Consider the following 7,077-nt stretch of genomic DNA (forward strand, 5'->3'; position numbering starts at 1 on the left):
TAGTTTTTCATAGCAAGCGAAAAATAGAAATTATCGACAAACAGGGTCTGGTTTTCACAAAGGAGTGATTGTTGATACTCAATAAAATTTAACAAAGTCGTAGATATAGGGAGAATTCGTCTACGTACTATGATGTCAAATTGATTTTGGAACGTAATCATGGAAATCAAAAAAATAACTGGAATCAATAACGATAAAGCCTCCAAATTCATAATGCTAAATTTTTTTCAATTATCTCCAAGGACTCCACGACGACCCGCATGAGCTGCCCTCTACCCCATTGTTCGGGTATTCTTTACGGACGCGGGCCGTAGCAAGAATTTGTTGCTCCTGGGACGACCAATTAGTGCTACTAATCTGGTCATCTGGAGTTTCGCCATCATCCTTGGGGAACAAGCGTCGTACCGGTGGTGGTTTTTTAACAGAGCGAGTTGACGTTATCTCGTCGTCGGATGAGTCGTCGACAATAACCACCGTTCGCCCAGCAATGTTGGGACTGGGAGTATCGCTAATAAGGATTATGTTGCGGGGATGGTTGTGTTCAGTCTTCATTGATTCTAGATCGAACAAATGACTCATCAGCCTGAATTGCGGTTCATCCTCATAGAAATACCATTTAGCGGAAGGATCATCCTAGAGCATAAAAAAAAACACGTAAATGAACACAAGTTTTATATTTATACAACAAAAATAAAATTATAGTACCTTCAATATTTTTTTCCACACTGGTTCGGCCGCGGAAACAACTTTCCTTCCAGTATCCCAATTAGTATCAGAACGTTGGTTAATCTTATTGAAAGTTTTGTACCGCTTTTCCAAGAAGGCAAGGCGGTCATCAACATCTGCGAGGCTAATGGGTGGGTAATTGTTTTGGTTGATCGAGTGTACAACACAAAGCTTAGCGTGTGGTGATTTATGCGGCGGAACGACATGGCATTCAGATTTCATTGACACAAAGTGAGTGAGGAGTTCAGTGTCGAGGTCCTCGCTCCATCTTCCAATATTGTAGAAATAGTAATTTTGAGAGTTGATTTTGCTGAAAGACATGTTGAAATCTACTCTAATAAGAAAGAAAAAAATATGAAAGATTTGTGGTATGCGTGAAGACTTGAGGTTTAATCCTTGAAGACCTTTTTATAGGCCTAAAAAAATATGGGTGTAACCAAAAAGATTTGGTTAGCTGCGTGAATTTCTATAGGCCAATTTATCTAGGAGTTTATTTTGTATCTTGTTGGGGAGTTAGTTTTGTTTATGGAATTATTCAAGTCAAAGATGTGTAAGTTTATTGTTAATTCAATTTTAGAATTCCCATTTTTTAAGGATTATTTTTTCACGTCATAAACATTTTGTATTTTTCCTTTCATTTGTAGAATTGCCATGTTTGAAGAGATGTGTAAATAATGAATAAATTGTGAACATGCAAATTCTATACACCACGTATGCACATCTTTTAAATCTTGGATGTTGAAATTCTCATAACTTTCCTCCTCAAAAATAACCAATCTCTATTGAAACATTGACTTTAGTTATTATGGTTTGAATTTTTTTTAGAGTCATTATTAATCGATTATGAATTTTAATTGGATAAAAAGTGGTGGAACGCAAAATACCCCAACGCATTTTCATTAGTCCGAACGCCCTCTCTATCACATTCCGGGCCTTGCTATGCCTTAAGTTAAACAACTCTTCCTTGTTTTGGGGCCTGGCAGCGGTTGGACCCCACTCCTTCAGGTGGTATTTAACTCCTTTGTATGGCGTTAGAAAACCATCACTGTTTGCGTAACCATTGTCACACAAATAATAATTTCCTGTAGAAGTCCCAAAAAGCAAACAAACAAGTTAATTATAGACAACTATTCTTATAAATATAACTTATAAGCGAAAATGTCCACATTTCAGCAGAATAAATTATTGTACATGATTAGTTACCCTTAGGAACTTTAAAACCGTGGGGTCTATTAAGGGCGTCCCTTAGTATTCTGGAATCTGCGGCAGAACCTTCCCAACCAGATAGAATGTAAACAAACTTCATATCCCGATCGCATACACCTAAAACATTAGTTGAAATCTGCCCTTTCCTTGTTCTATATCGTGGTTTCTCATTATTGCTCACCGTCACATTAATATATGTGCCGTCTAATGCCCCTAGACAGCCCTATGGATAATATACATTCCAAAACGAGTTAGTAATACATAAAACTAGGGACAATATTACTCCATTAACATTGTGAGTTTCCTACCTTAAACCATTGCCACCTTGGATCTGTGCAATCATCGGGAACAACCTTGGGTTTAGATAGAAATAATTGGTGCAACTTCAAAATTGCACCTAATACAGCATGTACGTAATGCGAGATGGTCTGCCCAGACCTCCAAAAATCAAATCTTACAACCCTATTTTTTTATGATGTGCTAGGACAGACAAGAACATAGCTACTTGTTCTTAGACACTCACATAGCGACCCTCGACTAAACCCCCTAGTTCCTTTAATATGTGGCACAACCGCCCAAATGTGTTACGGTCCATACGCAAATTGACAATGCAATCTATGTCATTGGTACCTATCATCCGACGCAAATGCTTAATTTGGTCAGGTACTCTACTTACTATTTCATATTTTAATACACCATTCGCACGTTTTCTTTTTCTTGATCTAGACTCAGAAAAATAAATAATTACAAGGGTCATCTTAAGAATATGCAGTCGCATTATTAATTGCAGTAACAAGAACAAAATATCGTTCAAACGTGCTCTTTCTCCACCAGTCATTTAATGTGAAATTTGAGCAGATATCAGTAATCTGCAATGCAAAGTGGCATTCAAAAATGATATTTAATACATTCCCCCAAAGCAACAAATCTAGAATTCAATCACAATAATAACTAAACAGAAACGCATAACACAGATGAAGATGGATAGCATATATATCTCTCTATATATATGCCTTCATAAAATGTTCATATGACCAATAACTTTGAAACGTTTGGGAAGTATATGCACATAATCTGCCCCAATTCAAGTATCACATATATAAATATTTTCAAGCACTGACCAGTCTTTCTTTTCTTAAGGTTGAATATTGGCTTTCTCTTTTTGCAAGACCTTCTACTCTATTTATTAATGACGAGTGAATCTCTTAGGTTCGCATGCAAGGACTTGTTGTTGGCAGAGCAGTAGACATAATGTCAAAACACATTCCAAAGAACAGTAGAGAATATTAAAACATAGAATATATGTCAACAAAGACACAATACAATCTCGAAAAGCATTTATCAGCAAACACCAAAGTGTCAAACATAGCTAAACAATCAAACATATCAGCAATCACCAAACTATCAAACTTAAGCTTCCTCTTGAGATTCAAAAGTCTTTCAAAACTCATCTCTATCAAAAAAACAAATGCAGGCTTTTGTTTTCAAAACTCATCTCTATCAAGCATTTTATCAAACAGTTAAAGGACCTAAAATCCAATGATGATAAACTCGAACAGAATTCAATGGTGGTGGTCGGATACACGCAAGAAAGCACTAATAACTTCACCTTATCACTAATAGCATTTCCTCTATTTCAGTTAAAACCAAAACGAAATCTATAAAACAAGAATTCAACGGCCTAAAGTCATCTCTATGAAGCATTTTATCCCATTTCATCACACATAGGGCTGGCAAATCGTGCGGGTCGGATCGCTATCGGGTCGACCTGATATCAACCCGACCTGATAAGGCCAAACCCGAACCCGACCTGATAAGGGAATGCTAGAACCCAACCTGATACACCTAAACCCGAACCCAACCCGAACCCGACACGAACCCGATAACAACCCGATTTGAATCGGGTTGACACGACCCGATAGCGACACGATCTGATTACGACCTGATAACAACCCGATTTGAATCGGGTTGACACAACACGATAGCGACACGATCTGATTACGACCTGATAACAACACAAATTTGATTTGATTCATTCACATGAATAATAATATAAAAAAAATACAAAATTCATCACATATGCTCAACAATCAACATATCCAATAAATCAACAATTCAACATATGCCAAACTAAAAATCCAATCAATATAAAGCATTAAACCAATAAGCTTAACAAAATATAATAAGCTCAAATGAAAATAACAATGCATCAACCAAGAGTCGTCAATTCCTAACATAACTACAACATAATCCAAGTGAGCTTAACAAATCAAAACATAACTAGACTAAGTGACAACCTTCATGCAACAGCAATAGTGGAGACCGAAGAAGATTCGGTTTGAGGTTCATCATCGCCATGTAGAAAGTCTTCGGCTAACTTAGATGCTGGTACTTCGTTTTTGAAGGCTTTGAACGAAAAAAAATATGAATTAATATTAAATATATATCAATAATATAAAATGTTAACATTAATAATTGATTGAAATTTGAAATGAATGAAACCCTAAGGCCTAAACTAAGAAATCGAAAATTTAAAAATTAAAATAAATATTTAATAAAAATAATAATATCACTATCGGGTTACCTGAATCCGACCCGAACCCAACCCAACCCGACCCGAAATTATCAGGTCCTTATCAGGTCGACCCGATAAGGACCCGAACCTTATCGTGCGTGTTACTAACCCATTAATTCCGTGCGGTTTCGTGTCGTGTTTTCGTGTCGTGTCGAAAATTGCCAGCCCTAATCACACATGTATCTGACCTTCTGCTAGTTCTATCACAACAAAGAGTATCTGCATTTGAGATACATATGTGCATGAGTCACAACTCAAATGATGATAAAGATTTCATCTTTACAGTGTGGCAATAACAAGAATGACATACTTTAGTAAAGCAGATGCGCTGAAGAAGTTGGTGATTATGATGTTATTAGCCTAATTAAACAAAATAATCACATTGAGGTGATCATCCTACCCCACTGCAATAGTACCTCGAAAATATTTGATTACTCAGCAGAATATCTTACTTGATTAGCCTAATTGGTCCAAGAAAGTGTGGTTGATCGAAAACTATAACTATAAATTCTGCTAGATAGAAAATGAGCTGCTCTATTCGCTGATTTATGTCCCTCAATCAAATGGCTAGATTTTTCAAGCTCTAAATCAGCCGACCTGATTTGTCTACCCCTATCAGCCGTCCAAATATATACTAAATGCGCCTAGTGTATTGCATTGATGTATATATAACTTAAGCTATATTCAATTTAAACATATACATATATATATATATATATATATAGCATGCTCAAATTTATCCAATTAATTTAAACTGAATCGAAAACTGTAAAAGAAGATTTCAACGGCCTAAACTCACCTTATTTGAAGGGCCTAATCTCATTATCTGTGCGGCCAGGCAACTGCCAGTAGAGATGAAAATGATGAGAGTATGAGCAAGAAGAAGTAATTATACTGAATACCAAATGCTTAGCAGCCATTCTAAGCATGAAAAGTAAGATTAAATGTCGATTTTGTTGCATCAAGTCACCATAAAGTCTGTCCAAGTAGGGAGTAAAATAATTCCATTACACAGGAAACAAATATAAGAAATATGCAACAGTTAGTATCTCTTTAGATGAGAGATTATTGCTCAACTCTAATAATATCACAATTGTACTTACAAAGTTATAACTAAAAAGGAATAATGAATAAATGGTAACTCAAATCAACCTTAGGAAGAAAGAATGCTATAAATAGTAACGAACAAAGTAAATCTTGAGCAGATTATTTCTCACCTAGAATACTGCCCCACAAACATCAAAACTGCGCACATAGCCAACTTATCTCTATTACATATACAGTGTACATCTTTAATTAAGTCCTTTATCAGAAACGGGTGATGGTCTAAGACCACACATATCTTCATTAGAATGATGCCATACCAGAAATAAATATTGTTCACCTCTTTGAAGCATTTTATCGAACAGTTTTCGAGCCTAAACTCCCATGGCCAAACTGGAGCAAAATTCTTTGGTGGTTGTCGTATATTGCTTTTGGAATTCGTGGGGATTGTTACACGAGTGAATGCAACAATGGAATTAGTAAATTTCGATTAAAAAAAATCCAACACAATTTTTTTCATGAAGATTGTATTCAGTTTATTCCAAAAAAAATCTGACAAGCAGAATCACAAATCAACTTCATGTTCCAATCACAAAAACGAGTTAAGCACATACCACCTTGTCGATTACGTCGTGAAATTAATTCCTAGTATTGCACAGCAAAACTTGAGTACAGTTCTTCGTCGACGAGAATAGCAGCGGCTGCGTAGAGATAATTCGAAGTCAATTTGAGTCACCTTTGAATAAAAAATAAGTAGAAAATAGTGGTCACAAGTCTCGGGCCTTTCGATTTCATGTTCACGAGTCAGAAATTTTCAATGGAATTTGTAAGTTTCAAATCCAAGCAATGCTAAAACCACAATTTTTTAATAAAGATTATGTACAGTTTTTTTCGAAAAAAACTGAATACTCACAAATGATTTGTATGCTCTCTTCTTTCTGAAATACAAATAAAAATCAGTTTCCAATCAAAAAAAATAATTTACGCACCGCACGGGGTTGTCGATTCCGGCGTGAAAATGATTCCTGGTATTGCCCAGCCAAACTTGCGTCGAGTTCTTCGTCGGAGACACACAGTAGCGACAATGTAGAGAATGGGGAATTGAAAGAAGCGACACCGTTGTTTAGGGCTGATAATATTTGAATTTGAGGGCAAAAATGAGATTTCCATCCAAGATAATTCTGGTGGTTTACGTATCAGAGGGGGGGTGGCGTATTCCTAAACGAGATTTATCTATGTAAAGAGGCCCGGGCCCTTGCATAATATTGGGCCGTCTGTGTTATGCAGAAAGCCACCAAACGCTCGTGTATTAGCAGATTAATATGCTAATACAGCGTTAAACACCGCAGCAAACGTGCCCTAATAGTCTCTATTTTACTTAGTATAGCCCATCGTTTAATAATAATAATAATAATAATAAATAATTATGAATTTACTATTTTGCTCCATAACTCTCCATCTTCTTTTTGCAGTCTTACTAGATGATGAGTAAAAGCCGGGGAGGGGTTCAGGAACCATAATCGATA

General features: G+C 36.1%; 2 long non-coding RNA genes across 2 annotated transcripts; both read right to left on the reverse strand.

The window, feature by feature from the left end:
• Window positions 1-1,600: 1,600 nt before the first annotated feature.
• LOC131016977 (uncharacterized) lies at window positions 1,601-2,891 on the reverse strand. The gene is made up of 3 exons (XR_009099287.1): window positions 2,241-2,891; window positions 1,930-2,155; window positions 1,601-1,808 (listed from the first exon to the last, which is right to left on the reverse strand). It is a non-coding gene; the product is annotated as an uncharacterized LOC131016977 (long non-coding RNA).
• A 2,319-nt stretch (window positions 2,892-5,210) lies between these two features.
• Window positions 5,211-6,643, reverse strand: LOC131016982 (uncharacterized). Its single transcript, XR_009099292.1, has 3 exons — window positions 6,541-6,643; window positions 6,166-6,252; window positions 5,211-5,349 (listed from the first exon to the last, which is right to left on the reverse strand). It is a non-coding gene; the product is annotated as an uncharacterized LOC131016982 (long non-coding RNA).
• Between the last annotated feature and the right edge of the window lie 434 nt (window positions 6,644-7,077).

Source organism: Salvia miltiorrhiza, chromosome 1, assembly GCF_028751815.1.
Source record: "Salvia miltiorrhiza cultivar Shanhuang (shh) chromosome 1, IMPLAD_Smil_shh, whole genome shotgun sequence".
Taxonomy (NCBI): domain Eukaryota; kingdom Viridiplantae; phylum Streptophyta; class Magnoliopsida; order Lamiales; family Lamiaceae; genus Salvia; species Salvia miltiorrhiza.